Source organism: Strix aluco, unplaced genomic scaffold (genome assembly GCF_031877795.1).
Source record: "Strix aluco isolate bStrAlu1 unplaced genomic scaffold, bStrAlu1.hap1 HAP1_SCAFFOLD_41, whole genome shotgun sequence".
Lineage (NCBI taxonomy): Eukaryota > Metazoa > Chordata > Aves > Strigiformes > Strigidae > Strix > Strix aluco.
Window position 1 is genome coordinate 2,515,650 of NW_027436552.1, and position 24,830 is coordinate 2,540,479.

Consider the following 24,830-nt stretch of genomic DNA (forward strand, 5'->3'; position numbering starts at 1 on the left):
CTGGAGAGCTTGCAGAGCACTGGGGAAAGGCAGGCAGAGAATTCCCTGCTAGCACCTTCTCTGTGCCTGGGAAGCAGAAGTGTTCACATTGCTTGGCAGAATCGCTTTTGTGCAGAAAACAGTAACACTTGTTCAGAAAGAAAGAAAGCACAGAGCCCCAGATTTGCTGTTGTCCTGGAGAGCTTGCAGAGCACTGGGGAAAGGCAGGCAGAGAATTCCCTGCTAGCACCTTCTCTGTGCCTGTTCACATTGCTTCGCAGAATCGCTTTTGTGCAGAAAACAGTAACACTTGTTCAGAAAGAAAGAAAGCATGAGCCCCAGATTTTATGTTGTCCTGGAGAGCTTGCAGAGCACCGGGGAAAGGCAGGCAGAGAATTCCCTGCTAGCACCTTCTCTGTGCCTGTTCACATTGCTTCGCAGAATCGCTTTTGTGCAGAAAACAGTAACACTTGTTCAGAACGAAAGAAAGCACAGAGCCCCAGATTCTATGTTGTCCTGGAGAGCTTGCAGAGCACTGGGGAAAGGCAGGCAGAGAATTCCCTGCTAGCACCTTCTCTGTGCCTGTTCACATTGCTTCGCAGAATCGCTTTTGTGCAGAAAACAGTAACACTTGTTCAGAAAGAAAGAAAGCATGAGCCCCAGATTTTATGTTGTCCTGGAGAGCTTGCAGAGCACCGGGGAAAGGCAGGCAGAGAATTCCCTGCTAGCACCTTCTCTGTGCCTGTTCACATTGCTTCGCAAGAATCGCTTTTGTGCAGAAAACAGTAACACTTGTTCAGAACGACAGAAAGCACAGAGCCCCAGATTCTATGTTGTCCTGGAGAGCTTGCAGAGCACTGGGGAAAGGCAGGCAGAGAATTCCTTGCTAGCACCTTCTCTGTGCCTGGGAAGCAGAAGTGTTCACATTGCTTGGCAGCATCGCTTTTGTGCAGAAAACACTAACACTTGTTCAGAAGGAAACAAAGCACAGAGCCCCAGATTCTATGTTGTCCTGGAGAGCTTGCAGAGCACTGGGGAAAGGCAGGCAGAGAATTCCCTGCTAGCACCTTCTCTGTGCCTGTTCACATTGCTTCGCAGAATCGCTTTTGTGCAGAAAACAGTAACACTTGTTCAGAACGAAAGAAAGCACAGAGCCCCAGATTCTATGTTGTCCTGGAGAGCTTGCACAGCACTGGGGAAAGGCAGGCAGAGAATTCCCTGCTAGCACCTTCTCTGTGCCTGGGAAGCAGAAGTGTTCACATTGCTTCGCAGAATCGCTTTTGTGCAGAAAACAGTAACACTTGTTCAGAACGAAAGAAAGCATGAGCCCCAGATTTTATGTTGTCCTGGGGAGCTTGCAGAGCACTGGGGAAAGGCAGGCAGAGAATTCCCTGCTAGCACCTTCTCTGTGCCTGTTCACATTGCTTCGCAGAATCGCTTTTGTGCAGAAAACAGTAACACTTGTTCAGAACGAAAGAAAGCACAGAGCCCCAGATTCTATGTTGTCCTGGAGAGCTTGCAGAGCACTGGGGAAAGGCAGGCAGAGAATTCCTTGCTAGCACCTTCTCTGCGCCTGGGAAGCAGAAGTGTTCACATTGCTTCGCAGAATCGCTTTTGTGCAGAAAACAGTAACACTTGTTCAGAACGAAAGAAAGCACAGAGCCCCAGATTCTATGTTGTCCTGGAGAGCTTGCAGAGCACCGGGGAAAGGCAGGCAGAGAATTCCCTGCTAGCACCTTCTCTGTGCCTGTTCACATTGCTTCGCAGAATCGCTTTTGTGCAGAAAACAGTAACACTTGTTCAGAAAGAAAGAAAGCATGAGCCCCAGATTTTATGTTGTCCTGGAGAGCTTGCAGAGCACCGGGGAAAGGCAGGCAGAGAATTCCCTGCTAGCACCTTCTCTGTGCCTGTTCACATTGCTTCGCAGAATCGCTTTTGTGCAGAAAACAGTAACACTTGTTCAGAACGAAAGAAAGCACAGAGCCCCGGATTCTATGTTGCCCTGGAGAGCTTGCACAGCACTGGGGAAAGGCAGGCAGAGAATTCCTTGCTAGCACCTTCTCTGTGCCTGGGAAGCAGAAGTGTTCACATTGCTTCGCAGAATCGCTTTTGTGCAGAAAACAGTAACACTTGTTCAGAAGGAAAGAAAGCACAGAGCCCCAGATTTTATGTTGTCCTGGAGAGCTTGCAGAGCACTGGGGAAAGGCAGGCAGAGAATTCCTTGCTAGCACCTTCTCTGTGCCTGGGAAGCAGAAGTGTTCACATTGCTTCGCAGAATCGCTTTTGTGCAGAAAACAGTAACACTTGTTCAGAAGGAAAGAAAGCACAGAGCCCCAGATTTTATGTTGTCCTGGAGAGCTTGCAGAGCACTGGGGAAAGGCAGGCAGAGAATTCCCTGCTAGCACCTTCTCTGTGCCTGGGAAGCAGAAGTGTTCACATTGCTTCGCAGAATCGCTTTTGTGCAGAAAACAGTAACACTTGTTCAGAAGGAAAGAAAGCACAGAGCCCCAGATTTGCTGTTGTCTTGGAGAGCTTGCAGAGCACTGGGGAAAGGCAGGCAGAGAATTCCCTGCTAGCACCTTCTCTGTGCCTGTTCACATTGCTTCGCAGAATCGCTTTTGTGCAGAAAACAGTAACACTTGTTCAGAAAGAAAGAAAGCATGAGCCCCAGATTTTATGTTGTCCTGGAGAGCTTGCAGAGCACCGGGGAAAGGCAGGCAGAGAATTCCCTGCTAGCACCTTCTCTGTGCCTGTTCACATTGCTTCGCAGAATCGCTTTTGTGCAGAAAACAGTAACACTTGTTCAGAACGAAAGAAAGCACAGAGCCCCAGATTCTATGTTGTCCTGGAGAGCTTGCACAGCACTGGGGAAAGGCAGGCAGAGAATTCCCTGATAGCACCTTCTCTGTGCCTGGGAAGCAGAAGTGTTCACATTGCTTGGCAGAATCGCTTTTGTGCAGAAAACAGTAACACTTGTTCAGAAAGAAAGAAAGCACAGAGCCCCAGATTTGCTGTTGTCCTGGAGAGCTTGCAGAGCACTGGGGAAAGGCAGGCAGAGAATTCCCTGCTAGCACCTTCTCTGTGCCTGTTCACATTGCTTCGCAGAATCGCTTTTGTGCAGAAAACAGTAACACTTGTTCAGAAAGAAAGAAAGCATGAGCCCCAGATTTTATGTTGTCCTGGAGAGCTTGCAGAGCACCGGGGAAAGGCAGGCAGAGAATTCCCTGCTAGCACCTTCTCTGTGCCTGTTCACATTGCTTCGCAGAATCGCTTTTGTGCAGAAAACAGTAACACTTGTTCAGAACGAAAGAAAGCACAGAGCCCGAGATTCTATGTTGTCCTGGAGAGCTTGCACAGCACTGGGGAAAGGCAGGCAGAGAATTCCCTGCTAGCACCTTCTCTGTGCCTGGGAAGCAGAAGTGTTCACATTGCTTCGCAGAATCGCTTTTGTGCAGAAAACAGTAACACTTGTTCAGAACGAAAGAAAGCACAGAGCCCCAGATTTGATGTTGTCCTGGAGAGCTTGCAGAGCACTGGGGAAAGGCAGGCAGAGAATTCCCTGCTAGCACCTTCTCTGTGCCTGTTCACATTGCTTCGCAAGAATCGCTTTTGTGCAGAAAACAGTAACACTTGTTCAGAACGACAGAAAGCACAGAGCCCCAGATTCTATGTTGTCCTGGAGAGCTTGCAGAGCACTGGGGAAAGGCAGGCAGAGAATTCCCTGCTAGCACCTTCTCTGTACCTGTTCACATTGCTTCGCAGAATCGCTTTTGTGCAGAAAACAGTAACACTTGTTCAGAACGAAAGAAAGCACAGAGCCCCAGATTCCATGTTGTCCTGGAGAGCTTGCACAGCACTGGGGAAAGGCAGGCAGAGAATTCCCTGCTAGCACCTTCTCTGCGCCTGGGAAGCAGAAGTGTTCACATTGCTTCGCAGAATCGCTTTTGTGCAGAAAACAGTAACACTTGTTCAGAAGGAAAGAAAGCACAGAGCCCCAGATTTGATGTTGTCCTGGAGAGCTTGCAGAGCACTGGGGAAAGGCAGGCAGAGAATTCCCTGCTAGCACCTTCTCTGTGCCTGTTCACATTGCTTCGCAGAATCGCTTTTGTGCAGAAAATAGTAACACTTGTTCAGAAAGAAAGAAAGCACAGAGCCCCAGATTTTATGTTGTCCTGGAGAGCTTGCAGAGCACCGGGGAAAGGCAGGCAGAGAATTCCCTGCTAGCACCTTCTCTGTGCCTGTTCACATTGCTTCGCAGAATCACTTTTGTGCAGAAAACAGTAACACTTGTTCAGAACGAAAGAAAGCACAGAGCCCCGGATTCTATGTTGCCCTGGAGAGCTTGCACAGCACTGGGGAAAGGCAGGCAGAGAATTCCTTGCTAGCACCTTCTCTGTGCCTGGGAAGCAGAAGTGTTCACATTGCTTCGCAGAATCGCTTTTGTGCAGAAAACAGTAACACTTGTTCAGAACGAAAGAAAGCATGAGCCCCAGATTTTATGTTGTCCTGGAGAGCTTGCAGAGCACTGGGGAAAGGTAGGCAGAGAATTCCTTGCTAGCACCTTCTCTGTGCCTGGGAAGCAGAAGTGTTCACATTGCTTCGCAGATACGCTTTTGTGCAGAAAACAGTAACACTTGTTCAGAAGGAAAGAAAGCACAGAGCCCCAGATTTTATGTTGTCCTGGAGAGCTTGCAGAGCACTGGGGAAAGGCAGGCAGAGAATTCCCTGCTAGCACCTTCTCTGTGCCTGGGAAGCAGAAGTGTTCACATTGCTTCGCAGAATCGCTTTTGTGCAGAAAACAGTAACACTTGTTCAGAAGGAAAGAAAGCACAGAGCCCCAGATTTGCTGTTGTCTTGGAGAGCTTGCAGAGCACTGGGGAAAGGCAGGCAGAGAATTCCCTGCTAGCACCTTCTCTGTGCCTGTTCACATTGCTTCGCAGAATCGCTTTTGTGCAGAAAACAGTAACACTTGTTCAGAAGGAAAGAAAGCACAGAGCCCCAGATTTGCTGTTGTCTTGGAGAGCTTGCAGAGCACTGGGGAAAGGCAGGCAGAGAATTCCCTGCTAGCACCTTCTCTGTGCCTGTTCACATTGCTTCGCAGAATCGCTTTTGTGCAGAAAACAGTAACACTTGTTCAGAAAGAAAGAAAGCATGAGCCCCAGATTTTATGTTGTCCTGGAGAGCTTGCAGAGCACCGGGGAAAGGCAGGCAGAGAATTCCCTGCTAGCACCTTCTCTGTGCCTGTTCACATTGCTTCGCAGAATCGCTTTTGTGCAGAAAACAGTAACACTTGTTCAGAAGGAAAGAAAGCACAGAGCCCCGGATTCTATGTTGCCCTGGAGAGCTTGCACAGCACTGGGGAAAGGCAGGCAGAGAATTCCTTGCTAGCACCTTCTCTGTGCCTGGGAAGCAGAAGTGTTCACATTGCTTCGCAGAATCGCTTTTGTGCAGAAAACAGTAACACTTGTTCAGAACGAAAGAAAGCACAGAGCCCCGGATTCTATGTTGCCCTGGAGAGCTTGCACAGCACTGGGGAAAGGCAGGCAGAGAATTCCTTGCTAGCACCTTCTCTGTGCCTGGGAAGCAGAAGTGTTCACATTGCTTCGCAGAATCGCTTTTGTGCAGAAAACAGTAACACTTGTTCAGAAAGAAAGAAAGCACAGAGCCCCAGATTTTATGTTGTCCTGGAGAGCTTGCAGAGCACTGGGGAAAGGCAGGCAGAGAATTCCTTGCTAGCACCTTCTCTGTGCCTGGGAAGCAGAAGTGTTCACATTGCTTCGCAGAATCGCTTTTGTGCAGAAAACAGTAACACTTGTTCAGAACGAAAGAAAGCACAGAGCCCCGGATTCTATGTTGCCCTGGAGAGCTTGCACAGCACTGGGGAAAGGCAGGCAGAGAATTCCTTGCTAGCACCTTCTCTGTGCCTGGGAAGCAGAAGTGTTCACATTGCTTCGCAGAATCGCTTTTGTGCAGAAAACAGTAACACTTGTTCAGAAAGAAAGAAAGCACAGAGCCCCAGATTTTATGTTGTCCTGGAGAGCTTGCAGAGCACTGGGGAAAGGCAGGCAGAGAATTCCCTGCTAGCACCTTCTCTGTGCCTGTTCACATTGCTTCGCAGAATCGCTTTTGTGCAGAAAACAGTAACACTTGTTCAGAACGAAAGAAAGCACAGAGCCCCAGATTCTATGTTGTCCTGGAGAGCTTGCAGAGCACTGGGGAAAGGCAGGCAGAGAATTCCCTGCTAGCACCTTCTCTGTGCCTGGGAAGCAGAAGTGTTCACATTGCTTCGCAGAATCGCTTTTGTGCAGAAAACAGTAACACTTGTTCAGAAGGAAAGAAAGCACAGAGCCCCAGATTTGCTGTTGTCTTGGAGAGCTTGCAGAGCACTGGGGAAAGGCAGGCAGAGAATTCCCTGCTAGCACCTTCTCTGTGCCTGTTCACATTGCTTCGCAGAATCGCTTTTGTGCAGAAAACAGTAACACTTGTTCAGAAAGAAAGAAAGCATGAGCCCCAGATTTTATGTTGTCCTGGAGAGCTTGCAGAGCACCGGGGAAAGGCAGGCAGAGAATTCCCTGCTAGCACCTTCTCTGTGCCTGTTCACATTGCTTCGCAGAATCGCTTTTGTGCAGAAAACAGTAACACTTGTTCAGAAGGAAAGAAAGCACAGAGCCCCGGATTCTATGTTGCCCTGGAGAGCTTGCACAGCACTGGGGAAAGGCAGGCAGAGAATTCCTTGCTAGCACCTTCTCTGTGCCTGGGAAGCAGAAGTGTTCACATTGCTTCGCAGAATCGCTTTTGTGCAGAAAACAGTAACACTTGTTCAGAAGGAAAGAAAGCACAGAGCCCCAGATTTGATGTTGTCCTGGAGAGCTTGCAGAGCACTGGGGAAAGGCAGGCAGAGAATTCTCTGCTAGCACCTTCTCTGTGCCTGTTCACATTGCTTCGCTGTATCGCTTTTGTGCAGAAAACAGTAACACTTGTTCAGAACGAAAGAAAGCACAGAGCCCCAGATTCTATGTTGTCCTGGAGAGCTTGCAGAGCACTGGGGAAAGGCAGGCAGAGAATTCCTTGCTAGCACCTTCTCTGTGCCTGGGAAGCAGAAGTGTTCACATTGCTTGGCAGAATCGCTTTTGTGCAGAAAACAGTAACACTTGTTCAGAACGAAAGAAAGCACAGAGCCCCAGATTTTATGTTGTCCTGGAGAGCTTGCAGAGCACTGGGGAAAGGCAGGCAGAGAATTCCCTGCTAGCACCTTCTCTGTGCCTGTTCACATTGCTTCGCAGAATCGCTTTTGTGCAGAAAACAGTAACACTTGTTCAGAACGAAAGAAAGCACAGAGCCCCAGATTTTATGTTGTCCTGGAGAGCTTGCAGAGCACTGGGGAAAGGCAGGCAGAGAATTCCCTGCTAGCACCTTCTCTGTGCCTGTTCACATTGCTTCGCAGAATCGCTTTTGTGCAGAAAACAGTAACACTTGTTCAGAAAGAAAGAAAGCATGAGCCCCAGATTTTATGTTGTCCTGGATAGCTTGCAGAGCACCGGGGAAAGGCAGGCAGAGAATTCCCTGATAGCACCTTCTCTGTGCCTGTTCACATTGCTTCGCAGAATCGCTTTTGTGCAGAAAACAGTAACACTTGTTCAGAACGAAAGAAAGCACAGAGCCCCGGATTCTATGTTGCCCTGGAGAGCTTGCACAGCACTGGGGAAAGGCAGGCAGAGAATTCCTTGCTAGCACCTTCTCTGTGCCTGGGAAGCAGAAGTGTTCACATTGCTTCGCAGAATTGCTTTTGTGCAGAAAACACTAACACTTGTTCAGAACGAAAGAAAGCACAGAGCCCCAGATTTTATGTTGTCCTGGAGAGCTTGCAGAGCACTGGGGAAAGGCAGGCAGAGAATTCCTTGCTAGCACCTTCTCTGTGCCTGGGAAGCAGAAGTGTTCACATTGCTTCGCAGAATCGCTTTTGTGCAGAAAACAGTAACACTTGTTCAGAACGAAAGAAAGCACAGAGCCCCAGATTTGATGTTGTCCTGGAGAGCTTGCAGAGCACTGGGGAAAGGCAGGCAGAGAATTCCCTGCTAGCACCTTCTCTGTGCCTGGGAAGCAGAAGTGTTCACATTGCTTCGCAGAATCGCTTTTGTGCAGAAAACACTAACACTTGTTCAGAAGGAAAGAAAGCACAGAGCCCCAGAATCTATGTTGTCATGGAGAGCTTGCAGAGCACTGGGGAAAGGCAGGCAGAGAATTCCTTGCTAGCACCTTCTCTGTGCCTGGGAAGCAGAAGTGTTCACATTGCTTTGCAGAATCGCTTTTGTTCAGAAAACACTAACACTTGTTCAGAAAGAAAGAAAGCACAGAGCCCCAGATTTTATGTTGTCCTGGAGAGCTTGCAGAGCACCGGGGAAAGGCAGGCAGAGAATTCCCTGCTAGCACCTTCTCTGTGCCTGTTCACATTGCTTCGCAAGAATCGCTTTGTGCAGAAAACAGTAACACTTGTTCAGAACGAAAGAAAGCACAGAGCCCCAGATTCTATGTTGTCCTGGAGAGCTTGCAGAGCACTGGGGAAAGGCAGGCAGAGAATTCCTTGCTAGCACCTTCTCTGTGCCTGGGAAGCAGAAGTGTTCACATTGCTTCGCAGAATCGCTTTTGTGCAGAAAACAGTAACACTTGCTCATTACGAAAGAAAGCACAGAGCCCCAGATTTTATGTTGTCCTGGAGAGCTTGCAGAGCACTGGGGAAAGGCAGGCAGAGAATTCCCTGCTAGCACCTTCTCTGTGCCTGGGAAGCAGAAGTGTTCACATTGCTTCGCAGAATCGCTTTTGTGCAGAAAACAGTAACACTTGTTCAGAACGAAAGAAAGCACAGAGCCCCAGATTTGATGTTGTCCTGGAGAGCTTGCAGAGCACTGGGGAAAGGCAGGCAGAGAATTCCCTGCTAGCACCTTCTCTGTGCCTGTTCACATTGCTTCGCAGAATCGCTTTTGTGCAGAAAACAGTAACACTTGTTCAGAAGGAAAGAAAGCACAGAGCCCCAGAATCTATGTTGTCCTGGAGAGCTTGCAGAGCACTGGGGAAAGGCAGGCAGAGAATTCCTTGCTAGCACCTTCTCTGTGCCTGTTCACATTGCTTCGCAGAATCGCTTTTGTGCAGAAAACAGTAACACTTGTTCAGAACGAAAGAAAGCATGAGCCCCAGATTTTATGTTGTCCTGGAGAGCTTGCAGAGCACTGGGGAAAGGCAGGCAGAGAATTCCCTGCTAGCACCTTCTCTGTGCCTGGGAAGCAGAAGTGTTCACATTGCTTCGCAGAATCGCTTTTGTGCAGAAAACAGTAACACTTGTTCAGAACGAAAGAAAGTACAGAGCCCCAGATTTTATGTTGTCCTGGAGAGCTTGCAGAGCACTGGGGAAAGGCAGGCAGAGAATTCCCTGCTAGCACCTTCTCTGTGCCTGTTCACATTGCTTCGCAGAATCGCTTTTGTGCAGAAAACAGTAACACTTGTTCAGAACGAAAGAAAGCACAGAGCCCCAGATTCTATGTTGTCCTGGAGAGCTTGCAGAGCACTGGGGAAAGGCAGGCAGAGAATTCCTTGCTAGCACCTTCTCTGCGCCTGGGAAGCAGAAGTGTTCACATTGCTTCGCAGAATCGCTTTTGTGCAGAAAACAGTAACACTTGTTCAGAACGAAAGAAAGCACAGAGCCCCAGATTCTATGTTGTCCTGGAGAGCTTGCAGAGCACTGGGGAAAGGCAGGCAGAGAATTCCCTGCTAGCACCTTCTCTGTGCCTGGGAAACAGAAGTGTTCACATTGCTTCGCAGAATCGCTTTTGTGCAGAAAACAGTAACACTTGCTCATTACGAAAGAAAGCACAGAGCCCCAGATTTTATGTTGTCCTGGAGAGCTTGCAGAGCACTGGGGAAAGGCAGGCAGAGAATTCCCTGCTAGCACCTTCTCTGTGCCTGGGAAGCAGAAGTGTTCACATTGCTTCGCAGAATCGCTTTTGTGCAGAAAACAGTAACACTTGTTCAGAACGAAAGAAAGCACAGAGCCCCAGATTTGATGTTGTCCTGGAGAGCTTGCAGAGCACTGGGGAAAGGCAGGCAGAGAATTCCCTGCTAGCACCTTCTCTGTGCCTGTTCACATTGCTTCGCAGAATCGCTTTTGTGCAGAAAACAGTAACACTTGTTCAGAACGAAAGAAAGCACAGAGCCCCAGATTCTATGTTGTCCTGGAGAGCTTGCAGAGCACTGGGGAAAGGCAGGCAGAGAATTCCTTGCTAGCACCTTCTCTGCGCCTGGGAAGCAGAAGTGTTCACATTGCTTCGCAGAATCGCTTTTGTGCAGAAAACAGTAACACTTGTTCAGAAGGAAAGAAAGCACAGAGCCCCAGATTTGATGTTGTCATGGAGAGCTTGCAGAGCACTGGGGAAAGGCAGGCAGAGAATTCCCTGCTAGCACCTTCTCTGTGCCTGTTCACATTGCTTCGCAGAATCGCTTTTGTGCAGAAAAGAGTAACACTTGTTCAGAACGAAAGAAAGCACAGAGCCCCAGATTTTATGTTGTCATGGAGAGCTTGCAGAGCACTGGGGAAAGGCAGGCAGAGAATTCCTTGCTAGCACCTTCTCTGTGCCTGGGAAGCAGATGTGTTCACATTGCTTCGCAGAATCGCTTTTGTGCAGAAAACAGTAACACTTGTTCAGAATGAAAGAAAGCACAGAGCCCCAAATTTTATGTTGTCCTGGAGAGCTTGCAGAGCACTGGGGAAAGGCAGGCAGAGAATTCCCTGCTAGCACCTTCTCTGTGCCTGTTCACATTGCTTCGCAGAATCGCTTTTGTGCAGAAAACACTAACACTTGTTCAGAACGAAAGAAAGCACAGAGCCCCAGATTTGCTGTTGTCCTGGAGAGCTTGCAGAGCACTGGGGAAAGGCAGGCAGAGAATTCCCTGCTAGCACCTTCTCTGTGCCTGTTCACATTGCTTCGCAGAATCGCTTTTGTGCAGAAAACAGTAACACTTGTTCAGAACGAAAGAAAGCATGAGCCCCAGATTTTATGTTGTCCTGGGGAGCTTGCAGAGCACTGGGGAAAGGCAGGCAGAGAATTCCCTGCTAGCACCTTCTCTGTGCCTGTTCACATTGCTTCGCAGAATCGCTTTTGTGCAGAAAACAGTAACACTTGTTCAGAACGAAAGAAAGCACAGAGCCCCAGATTTGCTGTTGTCCTGGAGAGCTTGCAGAGCACTGGGGAAAGGCAGGCAGAGAATTCCCTGCTAGCACCTTCTCTGTGCCTGGGAAGCAGAAGTGTGCACATTGCTTCGCAGAATCGCTTTTGTGCAGAAAACAGTAACACTTGTTCAGAACGAAAGAAAGCACAGAGCCCCAGATTTTATGTTGTCCTGGAGAGCTTGCAGAGTACTGGGGAAAGGCAGGCAGAGAATTCCCTGCTAGCACCTTCTCTGTGCCTGTTCACATTGCTTCGCAGAATCGCTTTTGTGCAGAAAACAGTAACACTTGTTCAGAACGAAAGAAAGCATGAGCCCCAGAATTTATGTTGTCCTGGGGAGCTTGCAGAGCACTGGGGAAAGGCAGGCAGAGAATTCCCTGCTAGCACCTTCTCTGTGCCTGTTCACATTGCTTCGCAGAATCGCTTTTGTGCAGAAAACAGTAACACTTGTTCAGAACGAAAGAAAGCACAGAGCCCCAGATTCTATGTTGTCCTGGGGAGCTTGCAGAGCACTGGGGAAAGGCAGGCAGAGAATTCCCTGCTAGCACCTTCTCTGTGCCTGGGAAGCAGAAGTGTTCACATTGCTTGGCAGAATCGCTTTTGTGCAGAAAACAGTAACACTTGTTCAGAAAGAAAGAAAGCACAGAGCCCCAGATTTGCTGTTGTCCTGGAGAGCTTGCAGAGCACTGGGGAAAGGCAGGCAGAGAATTCCCTGCTAGCACCTTCTCTGTGCCTGTTCACATTGCTTCGCAGAATCGCTTTTGTGCAGAAAACAGTAACACTTGTTCAGAACGAAAGAAAGCACAGAGCCCCAGATTCTATGTTGTCCTGGAGAGCTTGCAGAGCACTGGGGAAAGGCAGGCAGAGAATTCCTTGCTAGCACCTTCTCTGCGCCTGGGAAGCAGAAGTGTTCACATTGCTTCGCAGAATCGCTTTTGTGCAGAAAACAGTAACACTTGTTCAGAACGAAAGAAAGCACAGAGCCCCAGATTCTATGTTGTCCTGGAGAGCTTGCAGAGCACCGGGGAAAGGCAGGCAGAGAATTCCCTGCTAGCACCTTCTCTGTGCCTGTTCACATTGCTTCGCAGAATCGCTTTTGTGCAGAAAACAGTAACACTTGTTCAGAAAGAAAGAAAGCATGAGCCCCAGATTTTATGTTGTCCTGGAGAGCTTGCAGAGCACCGGGGAAAGGCAGGCAGAGAATTCCCTGCTAGCACCTTCTCTGTGCCTGTTCACATTGCTTCGCAGAATCGCTTTTGTGCAGAAAACAGTAACACTTGTTCAGAACGAAAGAAAGCACAGAGCCCCGGATTCTATGTTGCCCTGGAGAGCTTGCACAGCACTGGGGAAAGGCAGGCAGAGAATTCCTTGCTAGCACCTTCTCTGTGCCTGGGAAGCAGAAGTGTTCACATTGCTTCGCAGAATCGCTTTTGTGCAGAAAACAGTAACACTTGTTCAGAAGGAAAGAAAGCACAGAGCCCCAGATTTTATGTTGTCCTGGAGAGCTTGCAGAGCACTGGGGAAAGGCAGGCAGAGAATTCCTTGCTAGCACCTTCTCTGTGCCTGGGAAGCAGAAGTGTTCACATTGCTTCGCAGAATCGCTTTTGTGCAGAAAACAGTAACACTTGTTCAGAAGGAAAGAAAGCACAGAGCCCCAGATTTTATGTTGTCCTGGAGAGCTTGCAGAGCACTGGGGAAAGGCAGGCAGAGAATTCCCTGCTAGCACCTTCTCTGTGCCTGGGAAGCAGAAGTGTTCACATTGCTTCGCAGAATCGCTTTTGTGCAGAAAACAGTAACACTTGTTCAGAAGGAAAGAAAGCACAGAGCCCCAGATTTTATGTTGTCCTGGAGAGCTTGCAGAGCACCGGGGAAAGGCAGGCAGAGAATTCCCTGCTAGCACCTTCTCTGTGCCTGTTCACATTGCTTCGCAAGAATCGCTTTTGTGCAGAAAACAGTAACACTTGCTCATTACGAAAGAAAGCACAGAGCCCCAGATTCTATGTTGTCCTGGAGAGCTTGCAGAGCACTGGGGAAAGGCAGGCAGAGAATTCCTTGCTAGCACCTTCTCTGTGCCTGGGAAGCAGAAGTGTTCACATTGCTTCGCAGAATCGCTTTTGTGCAGAAAACAGTAACACTTGCTCATTACGAAAGAAAGCACAGAGCCCCAGATTTTATGTTGTCCTGGAGAGCTTGCAGAGCACTGGGGAAAGGCAGGCAGAGAATTCCCTGCTAGCACCTTCTCTGTGCCTGGGAAGCAGAAGTGTTCACATTGCTTCGCAGAATCGCTTTTGTGCAGAAAACAGTAACACTTGTTCAGAACGAAAGAAAGCACAGAGCCCCAGATTTGATGTTGTCCTGGAGAGCTTGCAGAGCACTGGGGAAAGGCAGGCAGAGAATTCCCTGCTAGCACCTTCTCTGTGCCTGTTCACATTGCTTCGCAGAATCGCTTTTGTGCAGAAAACAGTAACACTTGTTCAGAAGGAAAGAAAGCACAGAGCCCCAGAATCTATGTTGTCCTGGAGAGCTTGCAGAGCACTGGGGAAAGGCAGGCAGAGAATTCCTTGCTAGCACCTTCTCTGTGCCTGTTCACATTGCTTCGCAGAATCGCTTTTGTGCAGAAAACAGTAACACTTGTTCAGAACGAAAGAAAGCATGAGCCCCAGATTTTATGTTGTCCTGGAGAGCTTGCAGAGCACTGGGGAAAGGCAGGCAGAGAATTCCCTGCTAGCACCTTCTCTGTGCCTGGGAAGCAGAAGTGTTCACATTGCTTCGCAGAATCGCTTTTGTGCAGAAAACAGTAACACTTGTTCAGAACGAAAGAAAGTACAGAGCCCCAGATTTTATGTTGTCCTGGAGAGCTTGCAGAGCACTGGGGAAAGGCAGGCAGAGAATTCCCTGCTAGCACCTTCTCTGTGCCTGTTCACATTGCTTCGCAGAATCGCTTTTGTGCAGAAAACAGTAACACTTGTTCAGAACGAAAGAAAGCACAGAGCCCCAGATTCTATGTTGTCCTGGAGAGCTTGCAGAGCACTGGGGAAAGGCAGGCAGAGAATTCCTTGCTAGCACCTTCTCTGCGCCTGGGAAGCAGAAGTGTTCACATTGCTTCGCAGAATCGCTTTTGTGCAGAAAACAGTAACACTTGTTCAGAACGAAAGAAAGCACAGAGCCCCAGATTCTATGTTGTCCTGGAGAGCTTGCAGAGCACTGGGGAAAGGCAGGCAGAGAATTCCCTGCTAGCACCTTCTCTGTGCCTGGGAAACAGAAGTGTTCACATTGCTTCGCAGAATCGCTTTTGTGCAGAAAACAGTAACACTTGCTCATTACGAAAGAAAGCACAGAGCCCCAGATTTTATGTTGTCCTGGAGAGCTTGCAGAGCACTGGGGAAAGGCAGGCAGAGAATTCCCTGCTAGCACCTTCTCTGTGCCTGGGAAGCAGAAGTGTTCACATTGCTTCGCAGAATCGCTTTTGTGCAGAAAACAGTAACACTTGTTCAGAACGAAAGAAAGCACAGAGCCCCAGATTTGATGTTGTCCTGGAGAGCTTGCAGAGCACTGGGGAAAGGCAGGCAGAGAATTCCCTGCTAGCACCTTCTCTGTGCCTGTTCACATTGCTTCGCAGAATCGCTTTTGTGCAGAAAACAGTAACACTTGTTCAGAACGAAAGAAAGCACAGAGCCCCAGATTCTATGTTGTCCTGGAGAGCTTGCAGAGCACTGGGGAAAGGCAGGCAGAGAATTCCTTGCTAGCACCTTCTCTGCGCCTGGGAAGCAGAAGTGTTCACATTGCTTCGCAGAATCGCTTTTGTGCAGAAAACAGTAACACTTGTTCAGAAGGAAAGAAAGCACAGAGCCCCAGATTTGATGTTGTCATGGAGAGCTTGCAGAGCACTGGGGAAAGGCAGGCAGAGAATTCCCTGCTAGCACCTTCTCTGTGCCTGTTCACATTGCTTCGCAGAATCGCTTTTGTGCAGAAAAGAGTAACACTTGTTCAGAACGAAAGAAAGCACAGAGCCCCAGATTTTATGTTGTCATGGAGAGCTTGCAGAGCACTGGGGAAAGGCAGGCAGAGAATTCCTTGCTAGCACCTTCTCTGTGCCTGGGAAGCAGATGTGTTCACATTGCTTCGCAGAATCGCTTTTGTGCAGAAAACAGTAACACTTGTTCAGAATGAAAGAAAGCACAGAGCCCCAAATTTTATGTTGTCCTGGAGAGCTTGCAGAGCACTGGGGAAAGGCAGGCAGAGAATTCCCTGCTAGCACCTTCTCTGTGCCTGTTCACATTGCTTCGCAGAATCGCTTTTGTGCAGAAAACACTAACACTTGTTCAGAACGAAAGAAAGCACAGAGCCCCAGATTTGCTGTTGTCCTGGAGAGCTTGCAGAGCACTGGGGAAAGGCAGGCAGAGAATTCCCTGCTAGCACCTTCTCTGTGCCTGTTCACATTGCTTCGCAGAATCGCTTTTGTGCAGAAAACAGTAACACTTGTTCAGAACGAAAGAAAGCATGAGCCCCAGATTTTATGTTGTCCTGGGGAGCTTGCAGAGCACTGGGGAAAGGCAGGCAGAGAATTCCCTGCTAGCACCTTCTCTGTGCCTGTTCACATTGCTTCGCAGAATCGCTTTTGTGCAGAAAACAGTAACACTTGTTCAGAACGAAAGAAAGCACAGAGCCCCAGATTTGCTGTTGTCCTGGAGAGCTTGCAGAGCACTGGGGAAAGGCAGGCAGAGAATTCCCTGCTAGCACCTTCTCTGTGCCTGGGAAGCAGAAGTGTGCACATTGCTTCGCAGAATCGCTTTTGTGCAGAAAACAGTAACACTTGTTCAGAACGAAAGAAAGCACAGAGCCCCAGATTTTATGTTGTCCTGGAGAGCTTGCAGAGTACTGGGGAAAGGCAGGCAGAGAATTCCCTGCTAGCACCTTCTCTGTGCCTGTTCACATTGCTTCGCAGAATCGCTTTTGTGCAGAAAACAGTAACACTTGTTCAGAACGAAAGAAAGCATGAGCCCCAGAATTTATGTTGTCCTGGGGAGCTTGCAGAGCACTGGGGAAAGGCAGGCAGAGAATTCCCTGCTAGCACCTTCTCTGTGCCTGTTCACATTGCTTCGCAGAATCGCTTTTGTGCAGAAAACAGTAACACTTGTTCAGAACGAAAGAAAGCACAGAGCCCCAGATTCTATGTTGTCCTGGGGAGCTTGCAGAGCACTGGGGAAAGGCAGGCAGAGAATTCCCTGCTAGCACCTTCTCTGTGCCTGGGAAGCAGAAGTGTTCACATTGCTTGGCAGAATCGCTTTTGTGCAGAAAACAGTAACACTTGTTCAGAAAGAAAGAAAGCACAGAGCCCCAGATTTGCTGTTGTCCTGGAGAGCTTGCAGAGCACTGGGGAAAGGCAGGCAGAGAATTCCCTGCTAGCACCTTCTCTGTGCCTGTTCACATTGCTTCGCAGAATCGCTTTTGTGCAGAAAACAGTAACACTTGTTCAGAACGAAAGAAAGCACAGAGCCCCAGATTCTATGTTGTCCTGGAGAGCTTGCAGAGCACTGGGGAAAGGCAGGCAGAGAATTCCTTGCTAGCACCTTCTCTGCGCCTGGGAAGCAGAAGTGTTCACATTGCTTCGCAGAATCGCTTTTGTGCAGAAAACAGTAACACTTGTTCAGAACGAAAGAAAGCACAGAGCCCCAGATTCTATGTTGTCCTGGAGAGCTTGCAGAGCACCGGGGAAAGGCAGGCAGAGAATTCCCTGCTAGCACCTTCTCTGTGCCTGTTCACATTGCTTCGCAGAATCGCTTTTGTGCAGAAAACAGTAACACTTGTTCAGAAAGAAAGAAAGCATGAGCCCCAGATTTTATGTTGTCCTGGAGAGCTTGCAGAGCACCGGGGAAAGGCAGGCAGAGAATTCCCTGCTAGCACCTTCTCTGTGCCTGTTCACATTGCTTCGCAGAATCGCTTTTGTGCAGAAAACAGTAACACTTGTTCAGAACGAAAGAAAGCACAGAGCCCCGGATTCTATGTTGCCCTGGAGAGCTTGCACAGCACTGGGGAAAGGCAGGCAGAGAATTCCTTGCTAGCACCTTCTCTGTGCCTGGGAAGCAGAAGTGTTCACATTGCTTCGCAGAATCGCTTTTGTGCAGAAAACAGTAACACTTGTTCAGAAGGAAAGAAAGCACAGAGCCCCAGATTTTATGTTGTCCTGGAGAGCTTGCAGAGCACTGGGGAAAGGCAGGCAGAGAATTCCTTGCTAGCACCTTCTCTGTGCCTGGGAAGCAGAAGTGTTCACATTGCTTCGCAGAATCGCTTTTGTGCAGAAAACAGTAACACTTGTTCAGAAGGAAAGAAAGCACAGAGCCCCAGATTTTATGTTGTCCTGGAGAGCTTGCAGAGCACTGGGGAAAGGCAGGCAGAGAATTCCCTGCTAGCACCTTCTCTGTGCCTGGGAAGCAGAAGTGTTCACATTGCTTCGCAGAATCGCTTTTGTGCAGAAAACAGTAACACTTGTTCAGAAGGAAAGAAAGCACAGAGCCCCAGATTTGCTGTTGTCTTGGAGAGCTTGCAGAGCACTGGGGAAAGGCAGGCAGAGAATTCCCTGCTAGCACCTTCTCTGTGCCTGTTCACATTGCTTCGCAGAATCGCTTTTGTGCAGAAAACAGTAACACTTGTTCAGAAAGAAAGAAAGCATGAGCCCCAGATTTTATGTTGTCCTGGAGAGCTTGCAGAGCACCGGGGAAAGGCAGGCAGAGAATTCCCTGCTAGCACCTTCTCTGTGCCTGTTCACATTGCTTCGCAGAATCGCTTTTGTGCAGAAAACAGTAACACTTGTTCAGAACGAAAGAAAGCACAGAGCCCCAGATTCTATGTTGTCCTGGAGAGCTTGCACAGCACTGGGGAAAGGCAGGCAGAGAATTCCCTGATAGCACCTTCTCTGTGCCTGGGAAGCAGAAGTGTTCACATTGCTTGGCAGAATCGCTTTTGTGCAGAAAACAGTAACACTTGTTCAGAAAGAAAGAAAGCACAGAGCCCCAGATTTGCTGTTGTCCTGGAGAGCTTGCAGAGCACTGGGGAAAGGCAGGCAGAGAATTCCCTGCTAGCACCTTCTCTGTGCCTGTTCACATTGCTTCGCAGAATCGCTTTTGTGCAGAAAACAGTAACACTTGTTCAGAAAGAAAGAAAGCATGAGCCCCAGATTTTATGTTGTCCTGGAGAGCTTGCAGAGCACTGGGGAAAGGCAGGCAGAGAATTCCCTGCTAGCACCTTCTCTGTGCCTGTTCACATTGCTTCGCAGAATCGCTTTTGTGCAGAAAACAGTAACACTTGTTCAGAACGAAAGAAAGCACAGAGCCCCAGATTCTATGTTGTCCTGGAGAGCTTGCAGAGCACTGGGGAAAGGCAGGCAGAGAATTCCCTGCTAGCACCTTCTCTGTGCCTGGGAAGCAGAAGTGTTCACATTGCTTCGCAGAATCGCTTTTGTGCAGAAAACAGTAACACTTGTTCAGAACGAAAGAAAGCACAGAGCCCCAGATTTGATGTTGTCCTGGAGAGCTTGCAGAGCACTGGGGAAAGGCAGGCAGAGAATTCCCTGCTAGCACCTTCTCTGTGCCTGGGAAGCAGAAGTGTTCACATTGCTTCGCAGAATCGCTTTTGTGCAGAAAGCACTAACACTTGTTCAGAAGGAAAGAAAGCACAGAGCCCCAGATTTGCTGTTGTCTTGGAGAGCTTGCAGAGCACTGGGGAAAGGCAGGCAGAGAATTCCCTGCTAGCACCTTCTCTGTGCCTGTTCACATTGCTTCGCAGAATCGCTTTTGTGCAGAAAACAGTAACACTTGTTCAGAAAGAAAGAAAGCATGAGCCCCAGATTTTATGTTGTCCTGGAGAGCTTGCAGAGCACCGGGGAAAGGCAGGCAGAGAATTCCCTGCTAGCACCTTCTCTGTGCCTGTTCACATTGCTTCGCAGAATCGCTTTTGTGCAGAAAACAGTAACACTTGTTCAGAACGAAAGAAAGCACAGAGCCCCAGATTCTATGTTGTCCTGGAGAGCTTGCAGAGCACTGGGGAAAGGCAGGCAGAGAATTCCCTGATAGCACCTTCTCTGCGCCTGGGAAGCAGAAGTGTTCACATTGCTTCGCAGAATCGCTTTTGTGCAGAAAACAGTAACACTTGTTCAGAAGGAAAGAAAGCACAGAGCCCCAGATTTGATGTTGTCCTGGAGAGCTTGCAGAGCACTGGGGAAAGGCAGGCAGAGAATTCCCTGCTAGCACCTTCTCTGTGCCTGTTCACATTGCTTCGCAGAATCGCTTTTGTGCAGAAAAGAGTAACACTTGTTCAGAACGAAAGAAAGCACAGAGCCCCAGATTTGCTGTTGTCCTGGAGAGCTTGCAGAGCACTGGGGAAAGGCAGGCAGAGAATTCCCTGCTAGCACCTTCTCTGTGCCTGTTCACATTGCTTCGCAGAATCGCTTTTGTGCAGAAAACAGTAACACTTGTTCAGAACGAAAGAAAGCATGAGCCCCAGATTTTATGTTGTCCTGGGGAGCTTGCAGAGCACTGGGGAAAGGCAGGCAGAGAATTCCCTGCTAGCACCTTCTCTGTGCCTGTTCACATTGCTTCGCAGAATCGCTTTTGTGCAGAAAACAGTAACACTTGTTCAGAACGAAAGAAAGCACAGAGCCCCAGATTTGCTGTTGTCCTGGAGAGCTTGCAGAGCACTGGGGAAAGGCAGGCAGAGAATTCCCTGCTAGCACCTTCTCTGTGCCTGGGAAGCAGAAGTGTGCACATTGCTTCGCAGAATCGCTTTTGTGCAGAAAACAGTAACACTTGTTCAGAACGAAAGAAAGCACAGAGCCCCAGATTTTATGTTGTCCTGGAGAGCTTGCAGAGTACTGGGGAAAGGCAGGCAGAGAATTCCCTGCTAGCACCTTCTCTGTGCCTGTTCACATTGCTTCGCAGAATCGCTTTTGTGCAGAAAACAGTAACACTTGTTCAGAACGAAAGAAAGCATGAGCCCCAGAATTTATGTTGTCCTGGGGAGCTTGCAGAGCACTGGGGAAAGGCAGGCAGAGAATTCCCTGCTAGCACCTTCTCTGTGCCTCTTCACATTGCTTGGCAGAATCGCTTTTGTGCAGAAAACAGTAACACTTGTTCAGAACGAAAGAAAGCACAGAGCCCCAGATTCTATGTTGTCCTGGAGAGCTTGCAGAGCACTGGGGAAAGGCAGGCAGAGAATTTCCTGCTAGCACCTTCTCTGTGCCTGGGAAGCAGAAGTGTTCACATTGCTTCGCAGAATCGCTTTTGTGCAGAAAACAGTAACACTTGTTCAGAAAGAAAGAAAGCACAGAGCCCCAGATTTGCTGTTGTCCTGGAGAGCTTGCAGAGCACTGGGGAAAGGCAGGCAGAGAATTCCCTGCTAGCACCTTCTCTGTGCCTGTTCACATTGCTTCGCAGAATCGCTTTTGTGCAGAAAACAGTAACACTTGTTCAGAAAGAAAGAAAGCATGAGCCCCAGATTTTATGTTGTCCTGGAGAGCTTGCAGAGCACCGGGGAAAGGCAGGCAGAGAATTCCCTGCTAGCACCTTCTCTGTGCCTGTTCACATTGCTTCGCAGAATCGCTTTTGTGCAGAAAACAGTAACACTTGTTCAGAACGAAAGAAAGCACAGAGCCCCAGATTCTATGTTGTCCTGGAGAGCTTGCAGAGCACTGGGGAAAGGCAGGCAGAGAATTCCCTGCTAGCACCTTCTCTGTGCCTGTTCACATTGCTTCGCAGAATCGCTTTTGTGCAGAAAACAGTAACACTTGTTCAGAAAGAAAGAAAGCATGAGCCCCAGATTTTATGTTGTCCTGGAGAGCTTGCAGAGCACCGGGGAAAGGCAGGCAGAGAATTCCCTGCTAGCACCTTCTCTGTGCCTGTTCACATTGCTTCGCAAGAATCGCTTTTGTGCAGAAAACAGTAACACTTGTTCAGAACGACAGAAAGCACAGAGCCCCAGATTCTATGTTGTCCTGGAGAGCTTGCAGAGCACTGGGGAAAGGCAGGCAGAGAATTCCTTGCTAGCACCTTCTCTGTGCCTGGGAAGCAGAAGTGTTCACATTGCTTGGCAGCATCGCTTTTGTGCAGAAAACACTAACACTTGTTCAGAAGGAAACAAAGCACAGAGCCCCAGATTCTATGTTGTCCTGGAGAGCTTGCAGAGCACTGGGGAAAGGCAGGCAGAGAATTCCCTGCTAGCACCTTCTCTGTGCCTGTTCACATTGCTTCGCAGAATCGCTTTTGTGCAGAAAACAGTAACACTTGTTCAGAACGAAAGAAAGCACAGAGCCCCAGATTCTATGTTGTCCTGGAGAGCTTGCACAGCACTGGGGAAAGGCAGGCAGAGAATTCCCTGCTAGCACCTTCTCTGTGCCTGGGAAGCAGAAGTGTTCACATTGCTTCGCAGAATCGCTTTTGTGCAGAAAACAGTAACACTTGTTCAGAACGAAAGAAAGCATGAGCCCCAGATTTTATGTTGTCCTGGGGAGCTTGCAGAGCACTGGGGAAAGGCAGGCAGAGAATTCCCTGCTAGCACCTTCTCTGTGCCTGTTCACATTGCTTCGCAGAATCGCTTTTGTGCAGAAAACAGTAACACTTGTTCAGAACGAAAGAAAGCACAGAGCCCCAGATTCTATGTTGTCCTGGAGAGCTTGCAGAGCACTGGGGAAAGGCAGGCAGAGAATTCCTTGCTAGCACCTTCTCTGCGCCTGGGAAGCAGAAGTGTTCACATTGCTTCGCAGAATCGCTTTTGTGCAGAAAACAGTAACACTTGTTCAGAACGAAAGAAAGCACAGAGCCCCGGATTCTATGTTGCCCTGGAGAGCTTGCACAGCACTGGGGAAAGGCAGGCAGAGAATTCCTTGCTAGCACCTTCTCTGTGCCTGGGAAGCAGAAGTGTTCACATTGCTTCGCAGAATCGCTTTTGTGCAGAAAACAGTAACACTTGTTCAGAAAGAAAGAAAGCACAGAGCCCCAGATTTTATGTTGTCCTGGAGAGCTTGCAGAGCACTGGGGAAAGGCAGGCAGAGAATTCCCTGCTAGCACCTTCTCTGTGCCTGTTCACATTGCTTCGCAGAATCGCTTTTGTGCAGAAAACAGTAACACTTGTTCAGAACGAAAGAAAGCACAGAGCCCCAGATTTTATGTTGTCATGGAGAGCTTGCAGAGCACTGGGGAAAGGCAGGCAGAGAATTCCCTGCTAGCACCTTCTCTGTGCCTGGGAAGCAGAAGTGTTCACATTGCTTCGCAGAATCGCTTTTGTGCAGAAAACAGTAACACTTGTTCAGAAGGAAAGAAAGCACAGAGCCCCAGATTTGCTGTTGTCTTGGAGAGCTTGCAGAGCACTGGGGAAAGGCAGGCAGAGAATTCCCTGCTAGCACCTTCTCTGTGCCTGTTCACATTGCTTCGCAGAAACGCTTTTGTGCAGAAAACAGTAACACTTGTTCAGAAAGAAAGAAAGCATGAGCCCCAGATTTTATGTTGTCCTGGAGAGCTTGCAGAGCACCGGGGAAAGGCAGGCAGAGAATTCCCTGCTAGCACCTTCTCTGTGCCTGTTCACATTGCTTCGCAGAATCGCTTTTGTGCAGAAAACAGTAACACTTGTTCAGAAGGAAAGAAAGCACAGAGCCCCGGATTCTATGTTGCCCTGGAGAGCTTGCACAGCACAGGGGAAAGGCAGGCAGAGAATTCCTTGCTAGCACCTTCTCTGTGCCTGGGAAGCAGAAGTGTTCACATTGCTTCGCAGAATCGCTTTTGTGCAGAAAACAGTAACACTTGTTCAGAAGGAAAGAAAGCACAGAGCCCCAGATTTGATGTTGTCCTGGAGAGCTTGCAGAGCACTGGGGAAAGGCAGGCAGAGAATTTTCTGCTAGCACCTTCTCTGTGCCTGTTAACATTGCTTCGCTGTATCGCTTTTGTGCAGAAAACAGTAACACTTGTTCAGAACGAAAGAAAGCACAGAGCCCCAGATTCTATGTTGTCCTGGAGAGCTTGCAGAGCACTGGGGAAAGGCAGGCAGAGAATTCCTTGCTAGCACCTTCTCTGTGCCTGGGAAGCAGAAGTGTTCACATTGCTTGGCAGAATCGCTTTTGTGCAGAAAACAGTAACACTTGTTCAGAACGAAAGAAAGCACAGAGCCCCAGATTTTATGTTGTCCTGGAGAGCTTGCAGAGCACTGGGGAAAGGCAGGCAGAGAATTCCCTGCTAGCACCTTCTCTGTGCCTGTTCACATTGCTTCGCAGAATCGCTTTTGTGCAGAAAACAGTAACACTTGTTCAGAACGAAAGAAAGCACAGAGCCCCAGATTTTATGTTGTCCTGGAGAGCTTGCAGAGCACTGGGGAAAGGCAGGCAGAGAATTCCCTGCTAGCACCTTCTCTGTGCCTGTTCACATTGCTTCGCAGAATCGCTTTTGTGCAGAAAACAGTAACACTTGTTCAGAAAGAAAGAAAGCATGAGCCCCAGATTTTATGTTGTCCTGGATAGCTTGCAGAGCACCGGGGAAAGGCAGGCAGAGAATTCCCTGATAGCACCTTCTCTGTGCCTGTTCACATTGCTTCGCAGAATCGCTTTTGTGCAGAAAACAGTAACACTTGTTCAGAACGAAAGAAAGCACAGAGCCCCGGATTCTATGTTGCCCTGGAGAGCTTGCACAGCACTGGGGAAAGGCAGGCAGAGAATTCCTTGCTAGCACCTTCTCTGTGCCTGGGAAGCAGAAGTGTTCACATTGCTTCGCAGAATTGCTTTTGTGCAGAAAACACTAACACTTGTTCAGAACGAAAGAAAGCACAGAGCCCCAGATTTTATGTTGTCCTGGAGAGCTTGCAGAGCACTGGGGAAAGGCAGGCAGAGAATTCCTTGCTAGCACCTTCTCTGTGCCTGGGAAGCAGAAGTGTTCACATTGCTTCGCAGAATCGCTTTTGTGCAGAAAACAGTAACACTTGTTCAGAAGGAAAGAAAGCACAGAGCCCCAGATTTTATGTTGTCCTGGAGAGCTTGCAGAGCACTGGGGAAAGGCAGGCAGAGAATTCCCTGCTAGCACCTTCTCTGTGCCTGGGAAGCAGAAGTGTTCACATTGCTTCGCAGAATCGCTTTTGTGCAGAAAACACTAACACTTGTTCAGAAGGAAAGAAAGCACAGAGCCCCAGAATCTATGTTGTCATGGAGAGCTTGCAGAGCACTGGGGAAAGGCAGGCAGAGAATTCCTTGCTAGCACCTTCTCTGTGCCTGGGAAGCAGAAGTGTTCACATTGCTTCGCAGAATCGCTTTTGTGCAGAAAACAGTAACACTTGTTCAGAAGGAAAGAAAGCACAGAGCCCCAGATTTTATGTTGTCCTGGAGAGCTTGCAGAGCACTGGGGAAAGGCAGGCAGAGAATTCCCTGCTAGCACCTTCTCTGTGCCTGTTCACATTGCTTCGCAGAATCGCTTTTGTGCAGAAAACAGTAACACTTGTTCAGAAAGAAAGAAAGCACAGAGCCCCAGATTTTATGTTGTCCTGGAGAGCTTGCAGAGCACCGGGGAAAGGCAGGCAGAGAATTCCCTGCTAGCACCTTCTCTGTGCCTGTTCACATTGCTTCGCAAGAATCGCTTTGTGCAGAAAACAGTAACACTTGTTCAGAACGAA